Raw genomic sequence first — 22,792 nt, 5'->3', positions numbered from 1 at the left:
CACTGCATCTGCTGGCACTTCCAGCCACCCCGAACACGGCCTCAGTCCGTGTAGCAAGGGCCAAGGCCTGCTCCAGCGATGCCAGCGCTGCCAGCTGTACATGGCGCTGCAGCTCCTCGGGTGAGAGGGCCTTGAGAAAGGCCTGGAGAGCCATCTCCCGCTGCGCCTCCCGGGGAAAAGCTGGGTATCCTCGGCGGGCGAGGAACATGACATCAGCGGCAACCGGGCCCAGTCGCTCTCCTGGTCGGCGCCGCCGCAGGGCCAGCCTCTCCCGCATCAGGTCCGGCACCTCCTCCACGCCTAAGCGCAGCCGAAGAGCTGCTGCCAGTGCCGTATATTCTCCTCAGTCCTCCTCCGGGAAATCCAGGAGCACCAGGCAGGCTGCTCCTTCCAGCGCCACAGCCAGGTGGCTGGCCATCTCTGCCCGGTTCCAGCCATTCGTTCGGGCCGCGAGCTGGAACTGCGCCTCATAGGTTTCCCAAGGCGCTTCCCAGTCGTAGAGGTCGCACCCGCGCCGATGAGTGTGGGAATCGCTGGTCGGCTCCGGAAGGGAGGGTATCTTCTCTCTGGGGTATCTGCTGGCCAGGAGTAGCAGCCAGTTGCCCCAATTCTACCGGCAGAACCACTACTAAGTAGCCCTGGTACTGTGGGCTGTGGCCACCTGTCGCACCCAGGAGTTGCTCAGGCTCCATATGTGCGCTGCCGGTGGGTTCTGTCTCTTTTAGAGTCAGCCAGCGCTTGACAGAATCGGTTAATGTCTGCCACGGTTTGTCCATCCTGCCCGCTTCTGACACCAATGTAGCATTTACAGGTTCTTCTCAGGACAAAGGACCAATGGAGATGAGATAAATGAACCAAACGATAGCTTTATTCTTTATCAACCACACAAAACCAAACACAGAATATACACACACATGAAGAGACTGACGGAGCATGTAAACATCTTTAGGGTGGTAATTACTTAACAACAAGCTATACACTTATAAGACTACACAGGACACTAGAACTACTATGACATTATTTACACAGGTAGGGTCAGCTGCTGGTCATCGTGCTGACCCTCAGACTCTCCCCGGATACAACTCCCAGCCTGCCCAGCGGTACTATGAGCGCCTAGGGGTGCTTCCTCTTCACAACCGGGAGAGGGCGTTACAATACGTATATTTGACGAATCACTGCCCACTGGCGTTGCTTTCCAGACACCACAACTATTCACGATGAATCTTAGTAGCTGAATTAGAGGTAATGCATGTACAGCCTTTATTATGTGATAGTGAATTTGCAGGTATACTGGGGAGGGAAGAGAACTGAAATTAAGGAAATACATATTTAAAGGGGGTGTAAGTCTTACATCCGTTCTGTCACATCTGGGTGTTAACTGAATAGATTTGTGGTATTATTTATTGTGTTTGAACTCTATACTTGTGTTTCTCAGGAGACAGCAGAAATATTGGCGATCTGTGGCTACAGAAAATAGTGTGAACTTTATAGGCAAATGTAAGGTTACGTTAAAGAAAAAAAACTTATTGTCACCTTTATCAACGTGATTATTTAAGACAGTTGTTCGGAACAGTATCTCTTCTCATATCTGTGGCTGTTGTCCTACAATAACGGTGGTGAAACAGGCAGAATGTGTGGAAAGAACTGGAGATGGAACAGGAGACTCATCCAGTCAATAGTAAGGTTGTGTAGGACCGCACACACTAGGGGACAGTGTTGAGTAGCGTGGTTTAAAAGCTTCAGGAGCCAGACAGGAATCGAACCTGCAATCTTCCGATCCGAAGTCGGACGCGTTACCCATTGCGCCACTAACCCTACTGTCGCTTTAGTCAACTGCACTACAGTGAGCTCAGAGCCGCTACTAGTAATGCATTGCCCCTGTCCACATTTTCTCAATTAGATTCACGTGTTTTTTACGTGTGTCTAATTACTACGTCTTTCGTTTTGTCTGGTTTTAAAAAAAATGTCTCTTTAAAACAGACAAAGGGTTTATGTGTCTCCCTGAAATTCACACACGAGGGAAGTCACACGAGGAAGGAAAGATATCGCGTTTAAAAAGAATCGGGAGTGGAGACGCCAGCGATTGAAAACGAAGCTTCATAGAGTACGTGCGCGCTACCACTGAACTAAACTCCCGATACCGAGTTTTTTCCGCAGGTCTTTAATTGTGTTAGGAAGAGTGAACCGTCAACAGTGCACATTTTAAAGGTCAAAGCAAGACAATCAGACGTGAGGATAGATCAGAACAGGAACCTCTGCTTCTCTGTTTGCTGAGCGTTTGGTGAACGTAAAAGTGAAAGACAAATTCGCTGTTTTCACTCTTTAATTAAGGAGCAAGAAAACACCATCCTTCGAGCCGGATTCAAAACAGCGACATAATCGCCCGCTGCTTTTTTTAAACAGTTTTACGCTCTAGCAACTGAGCTATGGAAAGGTCAACTTAAAACGCCCACGTTTTGTCATACGCGTAGCCCAATGTAGTGTACTGTTTCTGTTTATTTAATTTATTTAATTTATTTATCCCAGTTCGACATCAAAATACTCAGTCCCATAGTCTCTTTTAGTAGAAGAAATAGACCACGATTCTACTGTATATTCTACCAGAGATCTTACAAATCGTTTGAAGGGATATCAATGCAGGCAGAAATTGACTCTTTTTCTAGTGGAATCAGGATCATACAAAACCTTTCTTTTGAAATGAGAAGAGGATCATGGTGACACTCAAAACATCCCTGCCTTTGTTTCTTTCGAGGACTAATGGATTATTGAGGTGCAAACATCGGTTCAAATCAAAACTCCGCTACTGCAGTTGCTTCTTGGAGACTTTCTTCAAATCTTTCAACTGAACGTCGATATCTTGGGATATTAACGATGATATACAGAGTGGTTTTCTTTTGATCGAAAATTTTATTAAAATATGAGCCTCTTTTACCTTTGTCTTGGATGTTTCGCAAGGTATAATACTTTCCCTTGCATCCTCAGATAAACATTCTAAATACCACAAAGTTACAATATATGGAATAGCATTTACTTTTACATATATTTTAAAATTTACTCTTATTTAAAGCTACATTTAGTGCTAGGTAAAGATAACGTTGCTAATACTGATGTAGTAGAAATGTAAGATGAATTGATAGCTTTATCTGAGGTAAAAAAAAAGTCCTAAAACGCCTCCTGTAACAGGTAAGGACTCATATCTAGATTCAACTCCAAACGTTGCTATTGCATATTATTTAAACACGACCTGTTTCAGCTTCTGGTGAGTGCAGTTTTTCCTAATTGAAATTAACAAGAACATTTTTCAAGATGTACCATGTCCCAAAACCGTTCATCAGGACTACTATTAATATCAGGTGAAAGCAGTACAAAACATAAGTGTAACCTAAATATTAAGAGACTATTGTCTGTCAGCTACTGTTGTAAGCCATGTTCAGCCAACGCTAGAAATATTACTGCTCTACTACAGTAGCAAAAGTGCACAAACCCGACTTAGAAATGGATCACAAGTCAGAAGCTCAAGACGACGAGGATGGGATTCAAACCCACGCGTGCAGAGCACAATGGATTAGCAGTCCATCGCCTTAACCACTCGGCCACCTCGTCGAAAAAGTCAGCCCCTTCGGACATGAGTTGGCGCGCTCAAGATCATCTTTCTTCATTCTTGAGGGTCATTTTCCTCTTCCACCTGCCATTTCACTATTTTGCTTGAGTGATGTCAATCCACCAGGCGTGTCCTGTGCTTCAGTGGCGAGTATAGAGGACACCCTGTTGTACACGGAAAGCACATCGATCTCCTTGGATATGAAAAGTGCCAGATAAAAGCCATTTCTCATCCTGTCTCTTAGTATCGGGGCTGCTAGTGCATGAAAAGGAGGCAACTTGCTCGGCGAGCAGGCTCAGCGCACACCAAACGCAGATGTCTCAGAGCGGTATGTCCACGTGGCTGTAAGCATAGTGCTCTGCCGGTGCCGTGGTTTAGCTGGTTAAAGCACCTGTTTAATAAAGAGGAAATCCTGCGTTCAAATTCTAGCGAAGCCTTTCTTCCTGTCTTGTTTTAAAGAACAGATCATTTGGGACACTCACAGAGGGCTTGATTTGGTTTAATGCATGTATTCATTTCCTTTGTGGAATTTTTTTAAATCATATATCTTACGAAAGATGAAATGTGAGCTAATTTTGTGTTCACCAAAAGTATGTAAATGCCAAAAAGCGGCGGGTAAGCGTTTCTGTGGTGCATTTGGTTGGCGTGTTCGGCTCTTAACCCAACGTTGGGTGTTTTGAGCCCACCCAGGGACGCACTTCCTCCCATAGTAAACATCATCACCACAGATATTTAATTTGTCCGCAAAACCTTAACTATTTTGATATTTGCAGTAGTAAACAATTGAGGGTTGGTCAGAGGTAAAGACTGCGATAGAGTCAACATTACCGGGAATTTCCAATAATTACCGACAAGGGCAACTTCCAAGCAGATAGTATTCACCCATGGAAATTTATGTTCCAATGTGTGGCGGGAGAATTCACTTATACTCCTGTTGCATCCTCAGCTAAAATAATTAAAAATACAGTGCAAAATTATCTGAGAACTTGACAAGCAAAAACGACAGATCGCCGGAGTTATATTTTAATATTTTCGTATATTTACCTTAATTTGAATTCTAAATGTTAACCTAGTGCTGTTCAATATAATGTAATTTTGTTGTACTTTTAAAATATTTTAGCTGAGGATGCGAGGGAGGATATTACACCTTGCCAAACATCTAAAATAACTGTAAAAGAGGCTGGCATTTTAATAAAACAGGCGATCAAAAGAAAGCTACAAATAGTATGGTATTATGCTCAATATCCCTCGATATTAAAAGTCAGATGAGGAATTTGAAGAAACTATCAAAGAAGCAACGGCAATAGCAGAGGATGTTGATTTTGAACCAATGTTTGCACGTCAATAATCCAGCAGTCTTCGCTTGCCAGACTTCCTCAAGATATTCGGTGTTCTATACAGAAAATCGAAAATAAAGCGCAAATGTGGCAAGAGGGGTGGTCCGAAGCAAAGACTGCGGTAGTGGAGGAAAAAACTCCGCACGATGACTCGTGTCTAATATTCGGCCCCTGAAAGGCATCATATTCGTTGAATTGCTTATCAGCGTGTGATTTCGCAATGCCTGTGTACGGGCTTATAATTCCGGAATATCAATGGTCAGACGCTTACGATGAGTGATTGTGTTTTGTATTATTTAGATAATTGAAAATAAAACATTTTCAAATTTACAGCTCGAATGAAATAAAAAAGTTCATTTATCTCTTTTTTTAACAACATTGCCATAACTATTCAGATACATCAGAATAGTAACTGAACGTGACAGGACTTTATTGGATTTTAGGAAATTTATTTTTGCGCATCTTCGCCTACGATCAGGAATACCTTCCTGTTTTCAGCGTGTTTATTGTTTCTGCCTGTGATCTCGGAAAGAAAGACCCAGTAAATGTTCACCGAGTTTGCTGTGGTTTGAGAGGAGTGTATGAAGGTAATAAAGGAGGGAGGACGCGCGCATTCCGCATGGGGAGCGCAGAGTAATGAGCCGCACCTGCAGCTCGCTGAGTCTTTTCTCATATAACCGCTCAGCCTGGACACACAGCGCCTCCAGCCTGTGTTGGAGATTTGCAGTTCAGAAAACAGCTGTGTCGAGCAGAAACTGATCTTCCTGCTTTAGTTAAGGTTATTGGACGGTTACTGTGGGGGTATAGCGCTTGTATCTCTCTTCTCTGGCTAAACACTATCTACTGTAAAGTATAGAAATAGACAGAAGCTGAAATACAGCTACAAATACTTCAGTAAGGCCAGGCACATAGGAAAGTTTAATACACATGTTCTATGAATCACTTTGCCTAGATTTTCGAACTCTGTTCGAGCTCTGATATACTGTAATCGTCTCGGCTCCTGCCGCTGTCACTGGGAGAGTGACTGCATTCCGTAGGGCTACAGGTTGATTTCACAATGCCACATTTAGTGAAATACAGGAGAAACCGCAAGGAAAACAATGTTTTAATAAATCTTCTTCTGTTTTTTTTTTTATTGCGGTCTTTCACATTTGAATGCATACCTTGCAGTAAATCTTTCCAGATTACAGGCAGCCCAAAAACAGTTCTTAAGGCAGAATTCGAAGCCTATTTGACTTTCTGCTGATCACATTGAAGAGTTCACGAAGCATTTCCCTGCCTATCATGTGTCCGCAAACTGGTTTCTCCATTTTTCCGTGTTAGCGAGCACAACAGTCGGGAAACATGTAAGATAGTAGCTGTAAGGAGTGGGATATGAACCCACCCGTCTATTCAGAGGACCGGGACACCCAAGCAAGGAAAGACAAGAGTTCTTGAGTTTGGCGCCTTAGACCACTCGGCCATCCTGACGAGCTAGATAAAACGGTCTGTTAAAAGCACCAGTAAAGTAAATGCTTTGCAGGAGACGCGCCAAGTTCCCTGTTGGAGCCTAAACGGTTCGCGGAAATCAAATTTTCGGATCGATTCAGAGTGTGCTTTACAGCCTTTGTGTAATATTTTGATCTGCTAGGGTGCAGTCGTCTTCACAATCTGGATTATCTCATAAAGAGCGACGTCAGTGTAAAACAGCTATCATTTTTAAGAACAGACGTTGTTTTGCATTATTCTAATTGGTTTATTTTCCTGATTGCAATGTATTGTGAAGCATAAAAGCCAGCTGCATAAATCTCTAATTCGCGTCTTTGATGAAGGCGTTTCAAATAGCAGCCAGTGCAGGATTAACGCTTTTAGAGCATGTATTACATTGTAAATAGTAATACATAAGCTTAAATTCGCACACTGTTATTTAGACAGTGCCAACCAGTCTGACCTCCTACAACTTTCTGTGCCGGCTGACTAGGTCTTACAGCAGCTGCAGCCAGAGTAGCCGTAATGGCAACACAGTGCTTGGAGTTCGGCTATTCTTCTGCAGAACCAGCGGTATCGGAATATATTGATCCGCATAAGAAGCGCTTTCGGTTTCTGATCGTTTTTATTGAGCGCTGCTCTAAACTTTACATTTGCTCGTACTAGTTTTCCCTATGAACAAAACACATTTCCCTAATTACATGATTTCACTTTTTTCTTTTCAACAAGTAGAAATAAATAAAATATAATTCCATATAAAAGCCCCAGGCAGGATGGTTGGTGGTCTAAGGCGTTGCATTCAGGTTGCAGTTTCTCCTTGAGGCGTTTGTTGAAATTCCACTTCTGACAAAGAAGTTAGAGTAGAAACGATAAAATCCCTAGGTAGAAAACATCTCTCATTTCACGTGTTTAATGTTAATTGTCTCAGTGGTTGCCTCGGTGATTGATGGATCTTCTCTCTTGCAGGGTAACGGCAAACGTCTTCAGAGAGGGAGTTTCACACGCACGGCTTTTCTTCATCAAGAGCGGAGACAACAGAAACAGACTTCAAACTGAAATGAATTACTTCTTGAGCGTTTATGACCGTCTATAAAAAGCTGAGAGCAGGTGAAAACGTCTTTTGAAATGAGGAAATGTCTGCTGACAGTAAACAGAGCTCACGCTGAGCTCCGGACAAGTGCTCCTCGTTAGTACAGTGCTGAGTACCCCCGCTTGTTGCGCGGGAGACCGGGGTACGTTTCTGTGACAGGGCGCTGGTTTAATTTTTTAACAACCTGACTTCACTTAGAAAGTGTGTACTGTGTTCTAAGTTTCGGACTAGTTAGTGTGGTAGAATATGGAGATCATCCCCAGCTCTGAGCTCAAATGCAACAACATGTCATGCTGAACAAAGTCAGAGCCCAGCTGAACTCAGTGTAGTGCTCAGGACTCAGGAGAATTGTTGAGTTCTAATTAGTACGAACTGCAGGGGTTCTGAATCAGAACATTTCAATTTATCTGATCAGTAAATTAAAATGCAGGACACTGTAAAATAGGATTATTACTGTGTCTCTGTCTCGTTTGTCCCTCACAGTTTAAAATATACCAGAAAGGACACACAACTACTAATGTGATACTTATTGGAAATAGTCCCAAAACAAGCACGTCTGGCAGCTGGTAGACTCCTGTAATTTTGCAGTGACAGAACACTTAGATTTGCAATCTATTTAAATATGAATTTACTAAATTTCAGTTCTCTTCACTCCCCGGCATAACTTAACTCTCACTGTCGCATACTAAAGGCTTATATGCATTAGCTGTGATAAAGCTTCTAATAAACACATAATGAAACTTAGTTTTGTTCCTCATGATCCTCTTCTCGATCCAAATGAAATGTTTAATATGATCCCCCGAGAAAAAAAATGAGTCCATTTCTGCCTGGCTGGAATGATTGATGCCTCATCAAACATTTTGTAATATCCCCGGAAGTTTATACAGTAGAATCCTGGTTCGTCGGTTAAATTCAAGGTAAAAAAGACTAAGGAAACGAGTGGGAAACGATGTCGATCTGTGATTTAAATCATCCGGAACATTGCACAACATTGGGCAGTATGTGACAGAGAGCAGCACCTGACATCCCTTCGATAGCTCAGCTGGTAGAGTGAAGGACTGTAGTGGGAACAGCTGGGAATCCTTAAATTGCTAGTTTGACTCCGGCTCGAAGGAAGGTACTTTAATCAAATAGTTAAAATAGCGAATCTGTTTCACTCAGACATTGTTCAAAAGCTCAATAAATGAAGCAGAGGCTCCTGTTCTGAATTCAGCTCACGTCTGATTGTCTTGTTTTGGCCAAGATCTGATCTTTCAATTAAGGGACTACTCTGTCTGCTTTGTAATTCAAAAATACATACAAATGTCAAGTTTTTTGTAGATATAAAGGTTTTCTCTGTTTTCAAAGGATAGCTACTTAATTGGCTTTATGATTTGGTATTGATTTTGTATCGTTGTATTATTAAGTTTGTGCTTTCTGTGTTTTTATCGTATTGTGAACTTATTTTTTAAACAAATGCTTACAAAGGCAGACAAGGCACACATCTGTTTATACCAGCGGTGAATTGTACATTTTTATTAAGTACAATCTACTGTGCACTTTTGGGAGTATAACAGGTTCGATATAAAGTGGCAAAAATATAAAAGGGAAAAATACCCCAGACTGCGTGTAAGGGCGTCGTTGTGACTGTTTTATTTTTAGATAAAGATGGCGTACTGTGCACAAAATGTTGCAGAAACACAATCTGATATTTTAATAACTATTATTTTAATAATTTGACAAGTATGAGGCCCCGGATCCAAATCTTCAGTCCTGATATTTTTAAAAATGATATCTTCCCTTCCTCTCGTGGAAGTCACACGATGTGAACAATTGTTTTTTTTTCACGTTGCGATCCAAAGAGCCACAGACGCACAGTCAACAGTAACCAAACCAGGATGGATTCTGCTGGGAGCCGGACTGAGCTCATCCTCACTCCCTGTGCTGAAAACAGAATTATCTCTTCCCCGAACATCGTCTACAGCTGCTAGATATTGCTCTGCGTCCTACTGCTCCAGCAATTCCTTTGACCAAAGACAGATCACTTGTGCGCTTTTAACCTTCTTGCAGCTACAGGCGAGACTGAAGCTGGAGATGTGAAGGCACCCGCTGGTGCATGTTCTCCAAATTTCACAATCGCGGCAGACTTCTCTTTTTTAAAAAAAAGTAGATATAGCCCTGAAAAAAGCATTAGCTTTATCAGTTTTTACATTAATCAAACATGATATTTTTATTACATTTGTTTAAACATATAGAGCGCTTTTCTGGACACTCCACTCAAAGCGCTTTAGAGGTAATGGGGACTCCCCTAGTGCGCCAGAACACTCACCACACATCAGCTATTAGTGGGGAGGAGAGCAGAGTGATGAAGCCAGTTCAGAGATGGGGATTATTAGGAGGCCATGACTGGTAAGGGTCAATGGGAAATTTGGCCAGGATGCCGGGGTTACACCCCTACTCTTTCGAGAGACGACCTGGGATTTTTAATGACCACAGAGTCAGGACCTCGGTTTTACGTCTCAGCCAAAGGACGGCGCCTGTTCACAGTCCAGTGTCCCCCTCATAATACTGGGGCATTAGAACCCACACAGACCCGCCCAGCGACAGAAACCAGACGGTACCGTGTGTCGGGCTCGGCTGCGAGCAGGACAATGACGTTACGGGGACAAAGTAGAGAAAATCAAAACGGTTCTATAAAAGACCTGTGTCAGCTGTCAGTTCACAGTCTGGACTCTAAATCCACTGATCCAATTTCAAATATCTCTAACACCTGAGATGCGGCTTCTTTCGAGTATTTATTCAGGAGAACATTATGTTAATCATATAGATGACACGTTTAATATATTCAGGTGGGTAGCTACGTCAGCATTCGAATCTGCAAAGGAACAAGTAATACTGTAGGTTTATTCCATGCTGAAAATAGAAGAGAGAAAACAAACCTGAAGAAGGTTTCACTGCTGAAACGTTATGTTTTCTCTCTTCTCTTTTCAGCATGGAATAAACCTATTCCCAGTGGGCGGTGATTCGTCGAATATACGTATATTCACAGCGAAAATACGGCTATACGTATATATACGTCGTTGCGACGTATAATCAACGTCGAATTGCAACCGTAAAATTGACGACATTAATAAACGCATATATAACGTCGAAAACACATCTAACACAGTGCCTGAGGCTTTTTACTGTATATATCGTGTGTGCCGCAACTAGGAGTATACGGCACTCTGCATAGTGTACGAAGTAAATTTATTTTATTATTTTATTAATAAATATAATAAATAAATTAATTACTGCGAAAATAATTTACTTCGTACACTGTGCAGAGTGCCATATACTCCTAGTTTTAAAACTGACAAAAATGTAGAAAACACGTTTCTCACTTAGAATTTAAGATGGGGGTGGGGTATTACTAGTAGCGGCGCAGAACTCACCATGGTGCAATTCATTTACGTGACGGGCTAGTGGTTTAATGGATAACGCGTCTGATTTCGTTTTATAAGATTGTCGATTCGACTTCTCCCGGGGTTTTGTGATTTAAATCAGGCTTTTTGTGCAGTGTGCCTTTTCTCTTGTCGTGGTCAAGATGATTCGCTGCATAAGCTCCTGACTGGGTGTTTTGTACTGCTCTGTTATTTCATTCAGATTACTTAAGTGGTGTACAGATAAAACCCAACTGCGTGGTGTAATTTCCGGGTTCGGCAAACACATGCAACACAGCACCTGCAAACACATCAGCTGATCTCGACGTGAGTTCAACACACAACTTTCTGATCTGGAGTCAGACACGCCACCGTTGCACCACTAGGTCACTCGCCACAAGTGCTTTTAACTCCCCCAAAGAGAAAAATCAGCGTCCCTGAAAAAGATTTTTTTCATTCTCTCCTGTGAGGAGCGCCGCTCTTCCAACGAGGGTCTCTTCTTCCCAGACCACAGATTATTCTTCCCGCCAGTCTCTCTCACAGAGAGCAGACACACCGTCTCCACTAATGTGTTTACTACATCTATATATCTGACCCCCTACAGCCCCGATATACAGCCCGGATATTCGATATTCCCCAATAAAGAACAAAAAATATTCCTGGATAGGATATTTACCACCAGCCTCGTGAACATCTCATCTTGACCTCTTCAAGGAGGAGCACAATTAACACAGAATCCTCTCTCCATTTAGCAAATAACACAAAACACTGTTTACATGTCAAGACAGAAAACCAGGCTGCTCCAGGTGAGGCTTAAACTCACAACCTCGGCATGACCACTAATGATGTCATTTTACATGGCTTGAACCAGGAAAGAGTTTGGAAGTTATGTCAAGAAGTTATGGTGTTGTTTTAATACTTGCCTACTCTTTTAATTTTTCGGTCAAATCTTTTATTTGGGAGTACTTTCAATTGATGTTAATCCTTGTCCCGATGCACGATTCTGGGCCATGGTGCATCTTGAATAATGTTCTTATAGGCTTCAGTTTGGAAAAGTGCGCTCTTCAGAAGCTACCGAAACCGCTAATGGTTACATAACACTTAATGCAAAAGCAACGGTCGGGTTTGAAAAAGAATATTACTTGCTATGAATACAAACACTGTTACAGGAGGGGTGTTAGGGCTATTTTAGCTTAGATCATCCATTCATCTTACATTTCTTCTCCATCTATATCAACAGCGAAATCGCTACTGAGCGCTAAAGGCAGGTCCTGGCAATACAATCTTCTTAAGAAAACATTTTTCAAACTATTTCTACTACCATACGTCAAGTAAAAGATACCGATTGCACGCAACTAATAAAATCTCTTTTCCAGGGACGTTGTAGCTAGATGCAAATTACAATCGAAAATGTATCAGCTTTAAAATTTTCTTTTGGATCCACAGGATGATCAGCATGAACCATCAAAGAGCGTGTAGCTGCAAGAAGGTTAAAAGCGCACAAGTGATCTGTCTTTGGTCAAAGGAATTGCTGGAGCAGTAGGACGCAGAGCAATATCTAGCAGCTGTAGACGATGTTCGGGGAAGAGATCATTCTGTTTTCAGCACAGGGAGTGAGAATGAGCTCAGTCCGGCTCCCAGCAGAATCCATTCTGGTTTGGTTACTGTCAGACTGTGCGTCTGAGGCTCTTTGGATCGCAACATGAAAAAAAAGAACAAAAAACATTTGCTCACATCTTGTGATTTCCACGAGAGGAAGAGAAGATATTACAAAAAAAAAAATCAGAACTGAAGATTTGGATCCGGGACCTCGTACTTGTCAAATGATTAAAATAATAATTATGAAAATATCAGGTTGTGTTTCTGCAACATATCGTGCACAGTACGCCATTTTTTTCTAAAAATACAGTAGATTGTACTTAATAAAAATGTACAATTCATCGCTGGTATAAACAGATGTGTGCTGTGTTTGCCTTTGTAAGCATTTGTTTAAAAAAGAAGTTCACAATATGATAAAAAACACAGAAAGCACAAACTTAATAATATAACGATACAAAATCAATACCAAATCATAAAGCCAATTAAGTACCTATCCTTTGAAAACAGTGACATTTGTATCTACTTTTGAATTACAAATCAGACAGAGTAGTCTCTTAATTCAAAGATCAGATCTTGGCCAAAACAAGACAATTAGATGTTAGCTGAATTCGGAACAAGAGCCTCTGCTTCATCGTTTATTGAGCTTTTGATCAACGTCTGAGTGAAAAAGATTCGCTATTTTAACTCTTTGATTAAAGTTCACAAAAGCACCTTCCTTCGAGCTGGAGTGAAAACAGCGACTTAAGGATTCCTAACTGTTTCTAATATAGTCCGCCACGCTACCAACTGAGCTATCGAAGGGATCTAAAGTACTCCTCTCTGGCACATATTGCCCAATGTAGTGAAATATTCCGGGTGATTAAATTCCAGTTCGACATCAAGTTTCCAACTCGTTTCCTTAGTCTTGTTTACCTTGAATTTAAGCCACAAACCAGGATTCTACTGTATAAACTTCCGGGGATGTTACAAAATGTTTGATGGCATCAATCATTACAGGCGGAAATTCACTCCTTTTTTTTTCTCGAGGCATCATATTAAACATTTCATTTGGATCGAGAAGAGGATCACCATGAGAGACAGAACAAACTGTTTGATTCCGTCTTTATTGGGAGCTGTATCACAGCTAATGGATGTAAAGCCTTCAGTATGCGATAGTGAGAGTTCAGTTATGCCAGGGAGTGGGAGTGAAGAGAACTGAACTGAAATTGAGTAAATTCATATTTAAATAGAGTGTAAATCATCAAAGTGTTCTGTCACTTCAAACTTATTACAACACTACCAGGAGTGGGGATCGAACCCACGTGGGCTTTCGCCCATTGGATCTTAAGTCCAACGCCTTAACCACTCGGCCATCCTGGTCTACAGCAATATGCTGCTCAGTTGTTTAACATTTAAATATGATTCAACAATAAAAAAAAATTAAACCAGCGCCCTGTCACAGAAACGTACCCCGGTCTCCCGCGCAACAAGCAGGGGTACTCAGCACTGTACTAACGAGGAGCGCTTGTCCGCAGCTCAGCGTGAGCTCTGTTTGCTGTCAGCAGACATTTCCTCATTTCAAAAGACGTTTTCGCCTGCTCTCAGTAATTAATGTCGGTTTGAAGTCTGTTCCTGTTGTCTCCACTCTTGACGAAGAGCAGCCTTACATAGGAGACTCCCTCTCTCAAGAATTTTGCCATCACCCTGCAAGAGAGAAGAGCCATCAACCACCAAGACACTTAACATTAAACACATGAAATGTGAGATGTTTTCTACTTAGGGATGTTATCGTTTCCACTCTAACTTCTTTGTCAGAAGTGGGATTTGAACAAACATCTCAAGGGGAAACTACAACCTGAACGCAACGCCTTGGACCACCAGCCATCTTGCCTGTGGCTCTTAAATGGAATGATATGTTTTATTTATTTCTACTTGATGATAAGGGAAAAAAAGTTAAATGTAATTAGGGAAATGTCTTTTTTCATGGGGAAAACAAGTCTAAGCAAATGTAAAGTTTAGAGCAGCACTCAATAAAAACTATCTGAAACCGGTAGCGCTTCTTATGCGGATCAGTATATTCCGATACCAGTAGTTCTGCAGAAGAAATAAGAAAAGCTGAACTCCAAGCACTGTGTTGCCATTACTGCTACTGTGGCTGTAGCTGCTATAAGATCTACTCAGCGGGCACAGAATGTTGTATGAGGTCGGACTGGTTTGCGATGTCTAAATAACAGTATGCGAATTTAAGCTTATTTAAATAAGAGTATTTAGAATATAATACATGCTCCAAAAGCGTTAATCCTTCAGTGGCTGCTATTTGAAACGCCTTCATAAATGACACGTAATAGAAATTTATGCAGCTAGATTTTATGCTTCACCATACATTGCAGTCATGAAAATAAATCTATTTTCTTTAACACCTCTGGAAAAAGTTCTTCTGTGGAGCAGGTTTCAGACCTCTGCGTACAGCGCCCTTGATGTCATTTTATTTTTACAGCAGCAAGCATCCTGAAAGTTTTTTTATATTTTTTTATTTGAACAACAAAAATACATATAATACAAAAAAGAGCACATATGACGTATCAACAACATCGTCAGGGGCACGTGCTATAATCCAATTACACTTTCTGAAAAATCTACTGTCCAGGCAAATGTACATGCTGATCTACAGAGTTCTTTTCTGCACTGAGCTGCTCATTTGAAATCCAGAAGGCAACACAGACGTGCTCCTATACCAAGAGTCTTATCTGGACCACCTGGGTAAAAAAACAGGAAACCTAAGCACTAATCTATACTGACAGCTTTTGAAAAGGAGCTCTGTAATATGCACAAATACAAAGACAAGGTATACATACTCCATAGGTTTAAAATTCAGGAATATGAATGGTCAATTGTTTACAATTGGAGTTTTTATGTTTCGTATGATTTAGCGACTTTTTTACAACATGTAAAAAAAAAAAACAGCACACCTAAATAACAAAGCCTTAGAGCTACAGAGAAAAACAAATTGCGTTTAAAGTAATTTTAAAGGCTCGAGATAACATTGCATTATAAACGCAAATGTTTGTTTTCTTTGTCGCACTTACGTTTTGTTTCATGCAGTTTATTTCTGACACAAGACATAACAAGCTTGTGTATTTATGACAAAAAAGCAGGGCAACAATTTTCATTGACCTTGAAACTAAAATTGTTAAAAAGTAAGTTAAATGCACATATAGTAAATATATTTTCTCATATAATGGTGTGTTTTTTTTGTCTAAGAATCCTTCATGAATGGTTTAACAGACACTTTGCATGATTAAAACAAATATTTACGAATTTTAACGTTTTATACAATAAAGTTTTATTGTGAACATGAGCCCTGTTTATCGATATCACCAATACAGTTCTGGATTTTATTCTGCCTTCCTATGCACAGATGAATTTTCTTTCACACAACAGCTCGCATGTGTGGTAGGGTATTAAAAGAATGATGTTGGCTTTTAATTGATAAACCATTTGCGTTTATACAAAATCACAATCCGTTGTCGCAGACATTGGGACATTCTCTGTTTAAACACCTGTCGTTTTCTCTTATATTGGCTCCTGTGCTTCGGTCCATTTGAGAGAGGAGAAGACACTGAAAAAGTCTTGTGAAAGTGGATTTTGCACCTGCGCCAATGCTGGAGTGGTATCATACAGACGCTCATACAAATCCATCACACGCTGAAAGCTCCGGAAGGCAACATAAAATATTGCTCTGTCTGTTGGTGGATTAGGTATGCACGCTTTTTTAATGTAAAATGCAATGTAAAAAGATCAAATTTGATTCAAAATCGATTAATGTAAAAACCGATAAAGCTCATGTTTTTTATCCAGTTTTATCTATATCTAGTTTTTCAAAGGTCTTTTAAAAAAATGTTTATCGCGATTGTGAAAGTTAGAGAAGGTGTACCAGCGGGTGCCTTCATATCGCCAGCGTCAGTCTCGCCTGTAGCTGCGAGAAGGTTAAAAGCGCACAAGTGATCTGTCTTTCGTCAAAATAATTGCTGGAGCAGCAGGACGCAGAGTACCATCCAGCAGCTGTAGATGGTATTCGGGGAAGAGCTGATTCTGTTTTTAGCACAGAGAATGAGCTCAGTCCGGCTCCCAGCAGAATCCATTCTGGTTTGGTTACTGTCAGACTGGGCGTCTGAGGCTCTTTGGATCGCAACGTGAAAAAAAAGAACAAAAAACAATTGCTCACATCGTGTGATTTCCACGAGAGGAAGGGAAGATATCACTTTAAAAAAAAAACAGAACTGAATATTTGGATCCGGGGCCTCATACTTATCAAATTATTAAAATAATAATTATTAAAATATCAGATTGTGTTTCTGCAAAATTTCGTGCACAGTACGCCGTATTTAACAATAAAACAACAGTCACAACGAGGGCTTTACACGCAGTCCGGGGTATTTTCCCCTTTTATATTTTTCCCACTTTATATCGAACCTGTTATACTCCCAAAAGTGCAGAGTAGCTTGTAAATATAAATGTACAATTCACCGCTGGTATAAACAGATGTGTGCCTTGTTTGCCTTTGTAAGCATTTGTTTCAAAAATAAGTCCACAATACGTTAAAAACACAAAAAACACAAACTTAATAATATAACGATACAAAATCAATACCAAATCATAAAGGCAATTAAGTACATATCCTTTCCTTTGAAAACAGAGAACACCTTTATATCTACAAAAAAAAAAAACGTGACATTTGTATATACTTTTGAATTACAAAGCCGACAGAGTAGTCCCTTAATTCAAAGATCAGATTTTGGCCAAAACAAGACATTCAGACGGGAGTTTAATTCGGAACAAGAGCCTCTGCTTCGTGGTTTATTGAGCTTTTGATCAACGTCTGAGTGAAAAAGATTCGCTATTTTAACTCTTTGATTAAAGTCCACGAAAGCACCTTCCTTCGAGCTGGAGTCGAACCAGCGATCTAAGAATGCCTTACCATTTCTACTGCAGTCCTCCGCTCTGCCAACTGAGCTATCGATGGGAAGGTGGGAATACTGTTTATCTTGAATTTAAGCCACGAATCAGGTTTCTGCAGTACGAACTTCCAGGGATATTACAAAATGTTTGATGGGGCATCAATCGTTCCAGGCGGATATTGACACCTTTTTTTCTCGAGGGATCATATTAAACATTTCATTAGTATCGAGAGGAGGATCACCATGAGACACAGAACAGTTTCATCCTGTCTTTATTAGAAAGTAGTGTTTGTGCTACATTAATAATATTTTCGTGGAAATATAGAAGTTGTAATTTTTAAAACTTATATTTGAATCGAAATGTGGTTTTGAGCTAAATATTAGGATGTTAATGTAATTAGTTTGTGTTTGTCATTACTATATATTGTAACGCAACGGGGGCTCAGGCGGGCGCCCTTGCCGCATTAGGTCGGCCCCATCCCAACTGAGGCTCGAACCCGGGACTTCCGCGTCTCTCTGCAGCGACCCAGCCCGGTGAGCTAAAGAGAGATCTCTTTTCAGCCCAGTAGCTGTAGTCCTGCTATCACAGGGAAGGGCGGTGACGTCACCTGCTCTGGTACGCCGGCTCTTACACAGTACCTGTCGGCCGTAAGCGTTACAATATATTCCCATGTTACTATAATTTGTAGCTGAAGTTTACTAGTTGTGTTTTTTATGATGATTATCATGTTTATTACAATATTGTATAAAATGCATAATTTGAACTACATATTTTTCAGGTGTGAATAATTGTATATTTTCAGAATAAATTTCTAAACCAAATCATTGGCTTGATTTACTAGTTTCTACACCTGTAAGACCTATCTTTGATGTATAATAGACCTTTAACTACATAGGTATAACAGTCCTCTAAATGTATCCGTATAATAGAACTCCAACCATTTATGTATAATGGACATACTGTATAGTCAGAGATGTCTAATTGACGTATAATGATATACGTATATTAGAATTTCATTCTAGACCCATTACGGACCACATTTATATGTCTAAGGTATGCGTTTAATCAATGTACTGTATATTCTACAGTACATCTTTTGCCCACTGGGGAGACACTACAACAGGTAACACCCCGTGTGAAAAATCATGAGCATCTGTAAAAGCTCTCTACCTGCCCGCTCTTAACAGAGATGTGACGAGGGTCTAAAGGGACATTTTGAGCCGTAGAAACATTTTATCATTCTGTACTTTCCTGTGCAGTCAGGCCAATTCCACTTCAACTGCGCCTGACAACGGAGGTCGTTTTGAAAACAACGAGAGTAAAGGGACACTGCATATCTGCAGAACATCACGTCCGAGTTTCAGGACAGTAACATCAGAGATTGGAAGCTAGGGAGTTTCAGGTCTGTTATAGGTTCATGAAAGTCATACCTTTGCAATAAATATTTCAGAATCCCAGTCAAATCCAGTACAATTGCTGCACAGATCTGCATTCTACAATAAGAAAACTGTCCGTTTAATCAAACACGCCGCATAAAGCATTTTTAAAACAGGAGATATTGTTTTGGAATGCATCTTTCTATAAAAATAAAATGATTTGAAGGGCGCTATAAGCAGAGGTGTGAAAGCCTGCTCTACAAAAGAACTATATCCAGAAGTGCCAAATAAGTCGAGGTTTCACCTCGTGAGAGAAAGCATCTCAGAAAACGAAGTTGCAGTTGCTTCCATGCGTCATAACACCACTAGGTCAAACAACAAGAGCTGAAGAGCCGCTGTCGAGAGTAACGCGGCCGAGCTCTCTAAGGAGCTGGATTAAAGCTCCAGTCTCTTCATGAGCATCTGTTGGAGTCACACCGCTGCTATGTATTGTAGCGGCGAGGCTTAATAATAAGGCAGAATTAAGTGTTTCTGAGCTTCCCAAATGAGGCCCCATTTCTCTGTTCATCTCTGTGGTGCAGCCACAGAGAGACCATTAGTGCAGGGTGATTTAAGGTCCTAGGACAGCTCCCAAAGGGGGATGCATTTAGCTAAGCCTGGCTATCATGATCAATGGTCATCCATTGGCGCCTATCAGTCTAGGGAGTGCCGAATGGACATCTGGACTGCATTCCTAAGTGTCAAGAGTAAGTGACTCATATCTCACCTTGATCAACCAATCAGGGACTGGTAGGGCTGAGTAACCCACGTGGGACTCTGATGCCCATGGAACTTTCAGCCAATCAATGAGCTGAAGTTCCTCCAGGTAAAAACAGGCAACACAGATGGCCTGAGAGGTTCAGATTCAATGAGAGCCTGAGAGATTCAGTAAGATTCTGGAGAGGATTCTGTAGAGAATTCCAAGGCAGGACGGCCCAGGAGCAGAAGGCTCCCAAGGGCAGGACATTCTCGCAGCGCGCCTCCTGACCATCCTGAGACTCAGCCCGGACAACCACGGAACGGCCAGTGTGTCCGAGTGCCAGAACTTTCCTTTGTTCTAAGAGTCTAGAGTGGAGGATGCCAGAGAGTAACCAGCAGCAGGCCTCGTGAACAGGTCGGAACTGTGGACAGCTGAATCACTATTCAGAACTAGCTCTTCATCAGGAACGAACCGGTCCTCTTCCTGACTTGCTGGGACCCACAGTCATCTTTTCTCCTGTGCACAAACTTTGCTAGTTAAAGCCAACACTAACTAGCCAGACAGTGAGCATCAGCAACGCACCGTCGCAAGCTGCACAGCACAGCCTGGCACACAGCCAGAGAGCGCGGATTGGACAGCAACAAGCCTGCAACTGTTTCTTTGTGCCTGCAGGAGATCTGAATCCCCAGAGATTGGATGAGTATTCAACTTCAATGCATTACAGCTCGAGAATTCAATTGCTATCCCAACCAGTTGATATCAATTTAATTCCTAAGAGTTATGTACTTGTTTTGAGTATCTAATGTAGAAGTTATAACCAAGTTCATTTATGAAACGGTCTAAATGAATGATATACTGAACGTATGTCCTCTTGATATGTGTAACACTTCGTAACTGATTGAATATATACCTTTTGTATTCTGATAACCCTCTCGATAAGATCTGTTAGTTTTATATGCATATTCTATGTATTAATAAATGTATCCTCGTGTATTAGTACCTGTGTGTGTGCGTTGTTTGAGTTATGTCGCATGGTTGGATTCTAAAGCCATCAAAAGAATCAACTTTGTGATTTACTGCTACAATTAATAATTGTCTCAGTAAATGCCCAAACCCTACAGAACTGGTGCCTTCAGAGAGCCACAACGTTACATATTTGGCGTCCCTGAACGGCTATGAAACATTACAGTATCTCCTTGTTAAAACTCTTTCAAGGCATGGTGGCCAAGTGGTAAGGTGTTGGTTTTATAAACCGAAGTTTGTGGGTTCAAGCCCCACCTGTGTCTGCTTCATTTGTCACCACTCTCCTTTAGTTTCAAAGTCTTAAAAAAACTCGCAATGTAGGAGTCTCTATAGTAAGAAGAACATAACTGTCGCCAGTAATTAGGGTTCTTGCATATTCTGCCCTGTTTTTTATTCTACAAAGCCTGTCTCTCTTCACACCCATCTTCCAAATGATCGCATCAGCATTGGGAAGGAACGTGCATTTGGTATAGACCCACTCCACAGTCTGATCACAAACAGATCGAGTGAGTTGTCAGTCTAGGTTGGAAGTAAGGTTCGAAAGCACTTAAAATCTGACTTAGGAACGAGAAGACTGTGTTTTTTTTCTTTAAACAAGTAAACGATAAAATTATATAAGTAGTGGGACAAAACATTGTCCGCCTGCAAGACTATGTCATGCTAAACGCCACAAATTGTTTTCGTCCAGTCGTGTCAATCGTCCTAAAGTTACGGAAAATCAGATGCAACTGGTGCATTCAGCATACATTTCTTCAGGATAGTCGTATGGTTTAAAATAATGAATTCATAGGTTTGTGTCTTTTAAGCTTTGTGTTCCGCTCTCCAAATAGAGGCTTGGGTTCAAATCCCACTCCCGACATTTTTACCCTGTCTTACACTGTTCCAGTCCTCTTGTGCTCGCTGGCAATCACAATAGGAGGCAAACGGAGAAAATGCTTAGCAAGAACATAATGGACAGGAAAAAGCTTAGTGAATGCTTGAATGTGATTAGCAGAAGTAAGGTATGCATTCAAATGTTGAAGCCCGAATTATAAAAGCAGCAGAAGAAAGGTGCAACACAATGCAATTTGTGAGAATTTGTGGGTTTTTATGTTGCTTGGACTTCTTTCAAGCCTACGAAGGGAGTCACCCCTTTTCATTTTCATTTTCAAACTTCAGAACCAAATAACAAAAAGGTTTCATGTAAGACAGCATTCCGTTGGAAATACCGGTTCCACAATGTATTTGGCGAACCTGAATGAAATATTTTAGTGCCTGCTCAAATGCGAGGAATTAAAAAAAAACCTGGAAAATCAACTCTTGCAGTAAATGTCATAAATTTAAAGCGTGTAGGCTGCATGAACAGAGCAACGCAGCAGTCTGTAAAAACAAAGCCACAAGTCCTCTTTTATCTCGGGCAGTGCATTCCAATAAGATGGCTCTGCAGAAGACATGAGAAATGCCGAACTCGTTGTTGCCATTATTGCTACTCCTGCTACTGTAGTTTTAAGCTCTAATCAGCGGGCATGTACAGTTGTACAGGGGCTAGACTACTTTGCGCTGTCCAAATTCTATTATGTGAATTTAAGGTTTTATTAATAACAGCATTAACTATACAATGCGTGCTCAAAAACCGCTACACATTAGCTTAAAAAGCAGCCGTGTTTTAACAAAGTGTGGTATTCGAACAGTAAACGCTGAAGTATTTAATACTTACTTGTGAGCAGATCTTCCTCAAAATGGAAAGAAAGCTGAATCAGGCAAAGGTCATAAGGCACCGTTTCACTGTACACTATCACATCCTGCTTGCACTGTCCAACTAAAAGCTTAGAGGGTTCAGAAAGGACACAAAAAACCCTTGAATCCACAATCTTGAACTTAAGGGTCGCCAGGTCTCCTCTATTACAACAGTAATATTACTAGCGTTGATTCAACATAGTATAGTAGGCTGAGACTTTGAATGCAATGGGATGGTGGCCAAGAGCTAAGTTGTTGGTCTTTTAAACCTACTGTGCCTTCCTTATTCACCGCCATGTTATTTTATCTAGCTCATCAAGTAACTTGCAAAATGTCTCTACTTGTTACTCTGTCTCAAAATTGTAGTGCAAAGTTATCTGTTAAAGCCTTAACAGAATGCAGAAATCAAATATATGGGATTTGTTAAGAACTTTATTGTCTTTTCACAAATTAATACAGAATAATACAAAGAAGACATTTTATAGTCTTATATTGAAACCATGAA

General features: G+C 41.0%; 4 non-coding genes across 4 annotated transcripts; 1 reads left to right on the top strand and 3 right to left on the bottom strand.

The window, feature by feature from the left end:
* Nucleotides 1–1,742: 1,742 nt before the first annotated feature.
* On the bottom strand, nucleotides 1,743–1,815 carry trnar-ucg (transfer RNA arginine (anticodon UCG)). Its single transcript has one exon. It is a non-coding gene; the product is annotated as a tRNA-Arg (tRNA).
* A 1,706-nt stretch (nucleotides 1,816–3,521) lies between these two features.
* On the bottom strand, nucleotides 3,522–3,603 carry trnas-gcu (transfer RNA serine (anticodon GCU)). Its single transcript has one exon. It is a non-coding gene; the product is annotated as a tRNA-Ser (tRNA).
* A 10,168-nt stretch (nucleotides 3,604–13,771) lies between these two features.
* On the bottom strand, nucleotides 13,772–13,854 carry trnal-uaa (transfer RNA leucine (anticodon UAA)). Its single transcript has one exon. It is a non-coding gene; the product is annotated as a tRNA-Leu (tRNA).
* A 6,908-nt stretch (nucleotides 13,855–20,762) lies between these two features.
* Nucleotides 20,763–20,834, top strand: trnai-uau (transfer RNA isoleucine (anticodon UAU)). Its single transcript has one exon. It is a non-coding gene; the product is annotated as a tRNA-Ile (tRNA).
* Nucleotides 20,835–22,792: the final 1,958 nt, after the last annotated feature.

This window comes from Atractosteus spatula, chromosome 10, assembly GCF_055471065.1.
Source record: "Atractosteus spatula isolate fAtrSpa1 chromosome 10, fAtrSpa1.hap1, whole genome shotgun sequence".
Classification (NCBI taxonomy): Eukaryota; Metazoa; Chordata; class Actinopteri; order Semionotiformes; family Lepisosteidae; genus Atractosteus; species Atractosteus spatula.
This window is presented reverse-complemented; position numbering and strand designations above follow the sequence as displayed.